This window comes from Lissotriton helveticus, chromosome 1_1 (genome assembly GCF_964261635.1).
Source record: "Lissotriton helveticus chromosome 1_1, aLisHel1.1, whole genome shotgun sequence".
In the NCBI taxonomy this organism is placed as follows: Eukaryota; Metazoa; Chordata; class Amphibia; order Caudata; family Salamandridae; genus Lissotriton; species Lissotriton helveticus.
This window is the reverse complement of record NC_136057.1, coordinates 826,062,191-826,075,276: the sequence shown is the minus strand read 5'-3', so window position 1 is coordinate 826,075,276 and position 13,086 is coordinate 826,062,191.

Genomic DNA, 13,086 nt, shown 5'->3' with positions numbered 1-13,086 from the left:
TACAAAGTGCCAAAGACTATATTATCCATCTCAACAATAACAATGTCAACTTACAATTCACCGGAGAGGTAAGCTCAGTGGCAGTGAGCTACCTCGATCTCCGGGTAGCAATTGTAAACAATCAAGTGACCACTTCCCTGTACCGCAAGCCAACTGCTGGAAACAGCATCTTGCATGCGGACAGCGGGCATCCGGGAAACCTAAAAAGAAGTATCCCCTATGGGGAGCTCTTGCGCCTCAAGCGCAACTGCTCACGTGAGGAGGACTTCCAAACTGCAGCCAAGAATAGCATTGCTAGGTTCAAAATCAGAGGATATAGTTCGTCCCTCCTAAGCCAGACACTCAATAAAGTGACCAGGATTCCAAGAAATGAGTTGTTGAAACAGAACATCAAAAAAAACGAGGACGGTAAATTCCGTCTAATAACAACCTTTTCTAAAGATGCCAATTTTCTAAAGGGAACTTTACGTAGGAATTGGCATATTTTGAAAACAGACCCCATCATCGGGATGGACATCCCGACTGGTCCCCAAGTAACTTTCAAGAGAACAAAGATCGCAAACTAACCAGTTCATTCATTACATGCCAAACACCATATGTAGTGTATTGTTTACTGTGCCCCTGTAACCTTAGGTATATAGGGAGCACCATTAAGAGCGTGAAACTAAGGATCCTTGAGCACATGCGTGCGATAGCAAATAAGGACATGACATCACCTGTAGCTAAACACTTTGCAATCAAACATCGAAGTGACAGGGATGCTCTACAATACTTTGGGTTGGACCAAGTAGTAGATCATGAAAGGGGTGGCAACAGACTACTTAAACTCAGACGCCTGGAATCCAGGTATATTATTGATCTGCAAACCAAAATTCCAAAGGGTCCGAACAGCGGAGAGGAATTGGCAATTCATCTAGGAAAATAAACTCGTACATACATTGCCACGGCCACCTAATAATTCATAAGGGAAACACACTGCCTTAGGCAGTGTATAGAGGGAATTTGGCGGTTTCTAGTGTTAGAAACCGCCATAGCCGATCCACGGCGAGATCTAATAGGATTGTGCCGCCTATCAGGCGACCAAACACTGTTCCTCAAAGCCAATGTTTTAGAAATTTATATATGCGGTTTGAGTAAGACGATATCGTCGATGATTTTTGTATTTTAACAATTGAAGCATGAATGTCATGTATTTATGAAATGTGGTTTACTCAATATTTGCAATTGCTTATACAAAGCTTAATAATGCATTTGGCATTTTGGATGATTTTTGGGTTGGCCGATTCACGGCATTATGTAAAACCACCTGAAAGTTTGGAATTAATGTTTGAATACGTTAATAACATTGAATGTATATCAATTCCGGTTTGTTTTGCACTTTCCAATATGGCGCTCATGTAAAGGTACATTGAGTAGTCTTATCTCACTTTCTCTTATGAACTCGCACACTGCACTTTAAAAATGGCTCCTGTGCAACACTCGTGTTGACACATTGATAAAGGGCTTGCCCCGAAACGCATCTGTGAGGAGCGCTTGCAAATAAAGGAAGCAACTGACATTCAAACACCCCGCGAGTGCTGTGTCTTCTTTCCCGGCTTGGGGAGGAGGCTTGTAGCAGTATTGATACTTGGTGTACCAACCGTGTTTGCGGCACCCACCCCAGTGCCCTGTCATTTTGATACAGAGGAGCGTGAATATATATATATATATATATATATATATATATATATATATATATATATATATATATATATACATATATATATTTATATAGATATATATATATACACATATATATTGTTAATTTAAAAAACATATTTTCTTTAAAACTGAATTATTTACATGTATATTTATATATATATATTATATATTTGTATATATATATATATATTAATTTACTTACCCTGTACACCCTAAAAAATAATCCCACCCTGGTCCCTTTAAATACCCCTGCACCCCATAATCATAACCCACCTTTACTCCTTAAAATACCCCGGCACCCTTAAACAGTAACCCATCCTGAGCCAAAAAATACGCCCTGCTCCCGAAAACCCAAACTTAACCCTGAACCCTAAAAATACCCCTGTGCCCCAAAACACAAACCTAGCCCTGAACCCTAAAAATACCCCTGTACACCAAAACCCAAACCTAGCCCTGAACCCTAAAAATACCCCTGTACCTCAAAACCCACACCTAGCCCTGAACCCTAAAAATGTCCCTGTATCCCAAAACCCAAAACCTAGCCCTGAACCCTAAAAATGCCCCTGTACCCCAAAAACCAAACCTATCCCTGAACCCTAAAAATGCCCCTGTACCCCAAAACCCAAACCTAGCCCTGAACCCTAAAAATACCCCTGTACCCCAAAACCCAAACCTAGCCCTGAACCCTGAAAATACCCCTGTACCCCAAAACCCATACCTAGCCCTGAAACCTAAAAATACCCCTGTACCCCAAAACCCAAACCTAGCCCTGAACCCTAAAAATACCCCTGTACCCCAAAACCCAAACCTAGCCCTGAACCCTAAAAATACCCCTGTACCACAAAACTCAAAACTAGTCATGAACCCTAAAAATACCCCTGTACCCCAATACCCAAAACCTAGCCCTGAACCCTAAAAATGCCCCTGTACCCCAAAACCAAAACCTAGCCCTGAACCTTAAAAATACCCCTGTACCCCAAAACCCAAACCTAGCCCTGAACCCTAAAAAAAACCTGTACCCCCAAACCTAGCCCTGAACCCTAAAAATACCCCTGTACCCCCAAACCCAAACCTAGCCCTGAACCCTAAAAATACCCCTGTACCCCAAAACCCAAAACCTATCCCTGAACCCTAAAAATGCCCCTTACCCCAAAACCCAAACCTATCCCTGGTTCCACTGGACTGTGCAGACTTCGCCAGATCTCTCCAATGCCATACTATTGGCATATGGAGGACTCGCTACGAGTCCCTCCTATAAGTCACTAGATCCGCCTAGAGGGTAGTTGTTTCCAGGTTGGTGTACTCCTACCCTCCTGACTCTGGTGCACCTGCATTCACAGGATAGTCTTTGGGGTAACCCGCTTCTGACAAGAGATCTTTGTGCTTTCTGGGATCTACGGGAAGCTGCTGCAGATGCATCTCTCAAGTCGGGATTCTGTTTTCACCAGTGATCGCTGAGGCCTTGCCCGTGGATCACCACAATCTGGTGTGGCTAGGTCAGATCCTCTTCTAAACCCCACAACCGAGGTCATCTCAGGACGTCTGAGCAGGACCACAATCCAGTCTCTCATGAACCCCAAAGGTGGATGGTACAAATGGTCCAGCTTGCCCTCTTCCATAGGCTTCAGTTTGCTTGATGTAACCCAAGACTTCTAGGCAGCCAGCCTCTCATGGTGACACGGATAACTCACTGACCTCTGGGTGTTACATAGGTGCAGTTCTTCATTTAAGATGTCCACCAGCTCCTGAGTTGTTCTTGGAGATGCACTTGAACTCAACAGCACTCACAGTATGTGGTGTGCCAGGTGTCTACTCCACACCATTCTCTTCCTTATTTATTCAATTCTTTCTCTGATTTAAACTTATGGCCTCATACAGCTTCTGCACTTTATCTTCTTCCTCTTCATGATGCGTCTGGCCCCGTTGCACCTTATTCTATTTCTTTTTTCTGACCATACCTCTCCATGTGACGTGCACTTCACATGGGTCTCCCTGGCCATTCCCCCTACCCCTAGGACTATGCTTTCTCCTCATCTAGTGAACAGAACTCTCTCTTGTAAATCTTCTCCTCAACCTCTCACAGGTCGTCTTCTTCAACCCCTCACAGGTCATCTTCTCCGCCCACTCGCATGTCTCTTCACTGACCTCTAGGAGGTTTGTTCTTAGATTTCTAGCAGGTCTTCTCTGCGACCTCTCGCAGGTCTCTTCACTTGAGGACACACTCCTTGTACCTCAAGGCTACACCGACGAGGCAATCTCTTCAGCCTCCACTCAGTCTGGCTTTGCAGGGTCCATCACACCCTGTAATGACCTGGACCCTCTTCCTCACAGGGCACTCACTCTTGGACTCCAACCCATACTATCAGTTTTCTGATACAGTTTTCGGCACACTTCTGACTTTTGCATCCTTTGTTCTTCACTGGAGGATGCTCCATCTTATGGCGCATTGCACAACCGGTTCCTCCTCATGCAGTGACGTCATTCCGCCACAGGGCACGCATGCAGTGCAATTCTACAGTGCTGTGTGAACTTGCAGCCTGGGGCTTTGCTACATGACTGTTCTTGCCATCAGTGGGCTCTTGTCAGCTTTCCTTGGCTGGCAGTCTTGAACTACTTGGGGTTCTGTGCAGCAGGATATATAGTTCCTCTACTTCACAGTTCAATGCTCTTGGTCGTCCCCCCCATGCAGCCACACTCTCCATCCCATGCAAGCTTTCTCTGACTCTGTGGGCCTCACCGCTCCAGGGGTGCAGTACCGTTCCCTGCTCCCTGCAGGCAACACCAACAGAGGACGTCCCCCTCACCCTCAGTGAGTCCATGCGGGACTTTCATGTGCGGGAGGGAGGGGCATGCAGTGCTGTCGAAGAGGACAACTTTTTACTCACCCCTTTCAGCTTTCATTGGGATGGGGCACCCCTCACGCAGTTTGCGTGGTGCTATTTGTCTCTAGATGGGGCCACAGCATACACCCTCATGCTGCAGGCCATCCACGTGCCAGACTCAACTACCATCACTGGGGCTCACATTATGCCCGATGACTCGGCAGGCACTTCAGATGTGGGGTAGGCTCCCACTCAGCTCCTTCTCTTATTTCGCTGCGGGGGAACTGGCATAACTCTGCATCCATGCTGCAGTGCCCACCTCATGCCCTATGGGCAATCAGGTGCTACATAGGACGGCTGCGAGGGGGTGCCCTCATCACAGGCTACACTCTCCCCCTTTCACTACATCACGGCGGCTGCACACCCAGGTCCACCCGCTTGTCACCAGTGTAAAAGGTCGTACCCTAGGCTCTCCTATACTTATAACGAAGACACACAACACACTAGTACGGTATCAGGAACTGGCCCAGGGCAAATGTGCCTTGCCCCTTTTATTGACAGGGTCACATGTTCTGTGACACCTGTGGTGGAAGGGTGTATGGTAGAAATGTAAACCAGCCCTCGGGGAGCAGTTGATACAAACATCCAATTCAGAACACTAGAACAGTGACCAGCAGGTCATTACAGGAAGATCTGAAGCTGCACAGCATATTCTGTCCTATCATTTGATTTTCATCACTTCCTGCAAATCGGACTCAAAACAAATGGGCCATGTACTTTGAGTTTTGCTGGGACTTTTCAGATAATGAGGTACATAACATATATCCATGTAGAATGGCCCTCTCTTACATTTTAGATTCAAAGAACGCTGTTCTAGTCAAACCTATTTATAAGTGCTGGGACATTATGCAAACAGCTTTCAGCAGGCCACACAAAGGGAGTTATTGAGCCTTCAAACTTTTACGAGAATGCTAGCTCTTTTTCAATTTTAAAGAGTTTATAACTCCACAACAGAACATAAATGCGCCGAGCAAGTTGTGACATACGTTATCAGACAGCAAATACAGGTTGTTTTCCAAACAACACTTCTGCAATTATTTTGTACCGAACCTGCCTAAAATTGAGATTTCTTAAATGTTTGACTGGTTTTCAGGAGTATAAATAAAATGGTAATTTGACTTGATGTGTATTTTCTTCTTTTGTGTTCAATGCTTATAACACTAAGGAACTTCTTTTTTATTACAGCTGTACTTGGCACATTTTAAACAGGAACATGTGTCTTGTCTTGCAAGATGTCCTGATAGCTGATGCTTCTTTAGTAATGTTTTTTCACTGCATTGAAAATGACTGAAAAAGATACAGAAAAATAAGACAGAGGTATGACACCTGTGAGCAACGTGAATCCTTTATGGCTTATTGCCCACTCTGGTGTATTTAGTCACATATGTACACCATCTGCTGCCCATCTGTGCATTTCTCTCTGAGATGCTCTTGTTTTTTGAATATGTTAATAAATCAGTACATTTTGAAAGCCCTGCAATAATAGGTCACATAGCGTGCAATGCTATACAGCATGCTGCAGGTGCCTTTGGAACCTATTAAAAGTGGGCTGGTAAGCACCCTGGAACTGGCCCCTGAACTACAAATACTGCAGGCATCCGCAGTTGTGAAATAAGATGTGGGAATCGGGTCTGCTGCACTGATTCATGCATGTTTTACATGCTCAGTCAGTTTCACGCCAACTGTTTTGCTTTCTTTCGGTAGGCAAAGGCCCAGTTTCACAAAGTTGCCACAGTACTCTGGGCAAAACCCAACGAGGATGTGCTGCATTGCATGAGAGGGAGAGAATAGGAGAGCGATCTAATTACACAGGGATATGGTGCTTCCCTTCCCTCTCCGTAGTGCTGGTGCTGATTTGTGCAGGGTGCATTCCCAGAAACTTGAAGGTTAGGGTTTCAGATATAAGTTAAACTATTGCTATAATGGCATTAATCAGGGTTTGAGGTTGGAGGAAATAAATAATGTGCTGATCCTGCAACAAACTTCCAGTCTAATGATTAGGGTTACCAGCTCATTATTTTGATGGCCCAGAAATAAGCAGTCACCTACAGCTGTATTGTTTGCACTTATCTGTGAATACTTAGAACAGCAAATATAAATAGAAAGCACTATTAATTGTGTTCTCGGGATGCCTCAATGATCCATGACTAAAAATTAAAGAGAATAAAGACAGAAAAGCCACTTAACTAATTAATACATACTTTTTTATTTATAACTCAATTTAGTGTCAAGAGCAGGTCTCTGCAGGATTATATTTCTTTTCATTAAATGCATTCTCACACTACAGCAGTAAGTGTAAAAACACAAATGTAAGGAATAGGCAGAGTGGGGGCCCAGGGGGTACTGGAACCATAAAAAACTAAGCTTTGGTAATCAGTTGACAAAGGCATGTAAATATGCTAATGGTCTTTAAAGACCTATGAAAAACTCGGGCCGGAGATAAGACTCCAGACACTGCCCAGCCGAGGCCCCAGGAGCGCGAGCTGCACTGCAGCAGTAGCCCGGGCTGAGACACAGCATGGGGGAGGAGGGGGGCTGAAGCCCTGGAGACCAGGGAAGAAGTGACACTGTGAAGGCGCGACCCCCTTTGCATCGCTCCACGGCCCCCCTGGGGGTCGCGCCCCACAGTTTGAAGACCCCTGCCTTAGAACCATAGTGCTAAGGTGTGTGTCTGAGTCTACCATAAGTTTTGCACAGGAAGGGTGGCCTTTCTGTACAGAATACAATGGTTAGACAGGTTTAAGAAGCCGTTATCTTGCATTTAGTGAAAGGTGTCAGTGAGAGGAATCTCATCAGGGTCTATTGACCAACTGGTGGTCCATTGTGGAATATTCGCTCTAAGAGCTCTCCAGAATAGTAAGGTGGCAGAAATTTCTCCTGTCGTGGAATTAGAAGTGGAACAGTAGGCACAGAGGGCTGGACGTAATGTACTCATTGACAACTACCATGAGATGATGCACATTATTCAGGGGTCTGACAGAGTCAACCACAGTCCTCTCCCAGGTTTGATTAGAATGATCAGACATGTTTAGTCATTTTGGGAGACAGACAGTAGCACAGATGACTATCTTTAAGCTCCCTTTGAACTCATTCATCACAACGTTCGAACCACACTTGATCCCGAGTCCTCTTTTAGTTGTGGCAATACCACAATGTCCTTTGTGTGCCAGTTCAATAACTTGTAGTCTCTGACTTTCAGGGTTTTCTTGCCTCTCTTACTATGACACCATCATGTTCTTCCCAAATGTTCTGGAATTTCTGGTACTCAATATAATCTGTAACAAGTATGTTTACTGCATGATTGAGCTGCAATAATTTCTTTAAGCTTAGGCATGTCTTTGACAGTACAAGTAGCTGTCAGAATCTGTTCAATAGAAAGAGCTGCAAGTGCACTTTATTTTGCTATGAAATTGATGTAAGTCTCAGCTGCTTTGGACGTTATACTGTGATGCTTTAGCTGCACTTGTGAAAAGTAGTCTGCAGCGTTTTGATTCTTCCCCAATTTGTGCACAATAGTGTGATCATATTCCTGCAGGTGCATCTCTCAACTTTCAATGTGAGGGAGCATCTTGACATTTAGATTTCCCAAAATGGTGAGCAACACCTGCTGTTCTGTTTGGAAACATATTAAAGTGTTAACACACCCATACTACAGCTAAACATTAATTTTCAGGATGAAAATAAGCATGTTCGGTCTGAGATAGACTCCAGCTAGCATCGTCAACAATATTTCTGTGAGCATCAGGCTGTCTATTGTGTTGAGCAAGGACTGTGCCCAACCCCACTGGGCCTGCATAAACAACAATCTCTGTATGCAATTTTGGATCATATTAAGCCATTTCAGTTGCATTTTTAATTGCATGTTCTATTTTCTTGAAACTTCGGTCACGTTCGGTTGATATTCGAACAGAACATCTTGCTTTGTTAGTTCCCTTATCGGGGCACTCACACTGGCTAAACCACAAATGTACCTGAAGCAGTAGCTGGCCATGCCTAAGAAAGATCACAGCATGGTCACATCTTCTAGAGTGCAAGTAGACTACAATAACTGTACCTTTTTGGTGTCGGAGAATTCCCTTTCCAGAGAAAATATCTCAAAAGAATTTGTTTTGTGTCAACTCACACTTCTCTGCATTTAATGTGAGATCTGCATCAGCAACCAGATGGCATACTTGGTTGGTGCTTTATCATGTTCCTTTTATGTAGCTCCAAACTCCAATATATCAGCACTGTAGTTGAACGCATGTGTGACAGGCTAGATTATTTGACAAATGGCATGTTGAAAGATTTCTGAAGGTGACAACACACAAAAACGGAGTCTCTTGCATCTGAGCAAACCAACATGAGTTAAAAAAAGTAGTAATGTACCTACAGTTTTCTTCCAGTACACGTTGATGACAGCCTTTGTTCAAATAAATGCAGGAGAAAACTTTGTTGGCCTGTCGCATATCAACACAAATAAACACTGAATGTCCAGCGTCCTTTTTTCCACCACCACAATGGGTCAAACCCACGGCGTCAGACAAGTAGAGAGCTCAATGATGTCATGCTTTCACCTTGTTCCTAGTTCTTTCTCTACAGCTTTGTGTAAGTGAAAAGCAATTTGACTGTGTCACTGTGCAACAGTGCAAATATATTCATTAATGTGGAGCAGTAGCATCATTGTCTTAAGTTTCCCAAGTCCATGAAAAAATGTTGGGAATTGGCTCACTATTTAAGAATGGGCATTCAATTTGTAGGTAATAGAGAGCAGTCCCATGTCAGCAGCAGTATCGAAACTTAATAAGCATGCACTCAAAGACGTACCTTGGAGGACATGAAACAACGCATGCATTGTCGTTTTCTTGTGCCGCATGGTCGCTACAAAGGATACCTGGTTGTGGCTGTCTTTAGCACTTCTGCTTTGTATCAGTGCTGGATCTGTGTTATGATGTGGTGTAGTAGCTCTTCTTTCGGCAATACCAGTAGTCTTTTGGCAGGCTTACTGACTGTTTGCTTTCATAGGGCTTTGCCCTTCTTCAAGGGCCCCTCAAAAGCTGGAGTTACACTTTGAATCCACATGTGTCAACTGTAGATGACTTCTTGGGGTGCACATGGCATGTACAAGCAGTTTTCAGGGCCACGGCAAACCCTCAGGGAGAGCAGTATTTTATCATTGTGGGTACATATTCCCTATCTCGCCACCAGTTGTAGCATCCTCTCCAGCCCAGGAGCATGTAAGAGGCCATGCCACACATGGAGCTCTGGTTTGCACATCTTTTTTCCTCAGCATGCAACCGTATTAAAAATTTTATTAACCCCTTTGCTGCCATGTCTTTCCCACCCCACCCCTCTGCTAAGTCTTTTTTTGGCTATTTGGGGTAGTTCATGCTTAGGCCCTGTGAAGAAGCAGTCTCCAGACGGTAAGTCGTTGATGGTAGGTTTTTTATTAGTAGTATGGCATAAGCGACATCAGAAGACATCAGCCTTCAACGCTCAACCCCAACTGTCTACTCCCGAATCTCCGACTCCACATTCTTACCACACACATTTCACATGCCTCACGCAACACCTACCGACTAGCCCAATACCACAGGCCCCCATAACATTTTGTCCACATAAGGTATCCACGTCAAATCTGCATCCTTTTTTCCAACATCCTGGGGATTCTAGAGGTACCCAGGGTTTGTAGAGTCTCTAGGATTGGACCGAGTGACACAGCAAAAGTTTATGTTTTTTAGGAAAAATTGGAAAAAGGTGCTGCAGAAGAAAGCCTCCATATATTTTCCTGCAAATGGCTTCAACAAAGTGTTTGTGGTGCTAACATCACCATCTTACCAGTTTTTAGGAACAGACAGACCTGAACGAGAAAACCTCATTTTTCAACATAGTTTTCCTATTTTTTGTGCTTTCAACCTCCTTCCAGTTAGTGACAGAAATGGGTGTGAAACCCCTGGTGGACTCCAGAAAACTTTACATTTCTGAAAAGTTAGACAAAATTCTGAAGTCAGCAAAGGGTCATTTATTTAGATCCTTCAAGGTTTTTTTTTAATAAAAGTAACAGTTGAAATAAGAAAATATTAAAATTGAGTTAAAAAAATCCAGCTATTTGTGTCTACATTTTCATCTGTAACTTCTTCTGACTATGAAAAAATTTCAAAAGCAATATACCGTTACATCTGCTGGACCGTTGTGGTTGCAGGGGTATATAGGGCTTGTACGTTCACCAGGAACCTGAGATATGCAGCGCCAATAACAGAGCTGCACCTTGCAATGGTTTTTCATTGTGTACCGGGTATACAGCAATTCATTTGGTAAAATAGAAAGAGTGAAAGACAGGTATAAAAGAAACCTATATATCCCTGAACTGAGCAAAATATGAGGGGTTTAGAAACAGTAGTTATTTGCACATCTTTAAATTTGTGGGTACCCATACTAGCATGTGAATTAGATGGCACTTCTCAAAATGACTTCTTTCTTGCACACTGACTTACTTTTGGAAGGTGTAAATGCAGAGAATGACAATTGGTATTGACACTTGTTCTAATATTCAGTGTTTCCCTAAGTCTACCACTAAAAATAGTACCTCACTTGTTTGGGTTGGCCTAGTGCCCGCGACAGGAAATTGCCCATAATGCAAAATGGATTTTGGGCCCTGGATCAGGCAGCATCTTGGGAAACCTAGCAAATCTGTATATTTTTAAAAACTAGACACCTTCAGCTTCAAGAGTAGCAGGTGTAGTTTAGTATTTCAAAATGGGAGTATATGTAGTATATCAATACTTATGTAAGATTTGTCCACAGCTATTAAGAGACGCACTTACTTTACTAATAAATCCCTACCTATATTTAAGTGTGAAATTTTGTACTGCAACCAATCAAATACAGCCTTTTTTAACCCAGGTCCAGTCCTCCATTTTTACTGCCTTTTATTCTACCAAGTATTGCATTCAGCCACAGCCTTCTCCTGTGTGCTACTGCACCATCTTTCAAAATGGTTACAGTATGGATTGTGAGTCACAGCTATGTCTTCTGGGCCAACGAGTGCACAAAAAAGAGTGGCATTGAAAAGGACTTTGGCTTGCCTAATGTGGAAATTAAATGGTTTGGCAAGAGAGTTTTAAAGTGGCACCAATTGCTGCCTTTGGTTGACAGTATTGCACATTACCAACATCCTGACATGTTTATTGTGCACTGTGGTTGCAATGACCTAAACACTCTTACTGTAGTCGGATTGGAAATTGCAATGAAAGAGGCTGTTCACCAATTAATGACACTTTCTCTCACACTGCCTTGGTATACTCAAACATATGCCAAAGACAGAAGTGGAAGTGGTCAAATCAGTTCTGACCACAGAGCGACAAAGCCAGTAAACATGTTAATACATTGTCTCTGCTTTCCACAGAGACCATAATATGGGCTCTATCTACAAAAACAACCTGCGTTTTGGCATGCATGGATTTATAGAAGTGATGGAGTTCACTTACCGATAAAGGCAACAGAATGTTTCTCAGCAACTTGAAACTCTGCATCCGGTCATATGTGTAGCTGTGCTGTCAAATACTCAGAATGAACACAAACTTTCTCTTCGGAGCCACCCTATTGCCTATGACTAAGTAATACTTTAAGAAAAAATATTTTCCAGAATTGCAACTCAGTTGCGGCTCCACAAAGCAATAATATGAATTCATTGCACAACAAACATTTAAGATTTTTAAGTATTATTTTCATAGTATACGTATTATAAACAGTTTCTGAATAATGCTTTCAGTGTCTATGTGTGTGAATGAGTGGATGCATAAGTCTGAGATCTCAAAGTATATATGTCAGTTGCTTGGTGAATATGCGTGTGTAAGCGAAAGATTGGTCTCTGAGTAATTGCCTGAAAAAATATGTGAGTCTTTGACTACAAGCATAGGTGTGCAAATTAGTCTATGATGAACTGCTCAAGTTTCTAACTAGGTCTGGCAGTGGGTGAGTAAATATCTGAGTTGGTCTGTAAGTTGCTCCATGAGTATGTCAGTAGACCTGTAAATGCTTGTATGAGTCTCTTAGTGGGTCTAAGTGGATATGTGTCTGAGTGGATCTGTGAGTGGGTGAGTGAGTCTTGTATTGGGTCTGTGAGTCAGTGCGTAAGTGTCCAACTGGGTCTATAAGTACAAGAGTAACTCTCTGATTGGGTATGTGAGTGCCACCTTGACTGTCTGAGTGATTCCGTGACTGTGCACAAACGTCAATGAGTGCATCGGTCTATGAATGGGTCTGTGAGTGGATGCATGAGTCTCTGAGTGAGTATGTGAGTAGGTGTATATTTTTCAGTGACTGTAAGTGGGTGAATGACTTTGTGAGTGGGTCTGCAAGTGGATTCATGAGTCTCTCAGTGGCTGTATGGGTGAGTGCATACGTATCTGAGTAACAGGGTAGTTCTACCATGCCCCATTTAGTTTAAAAAAATGTTTTTTGTGACTCTCAGCACATACTGGGTCCCAACATGGCTGCATGTTTGAAGTGTTGACAATTAATC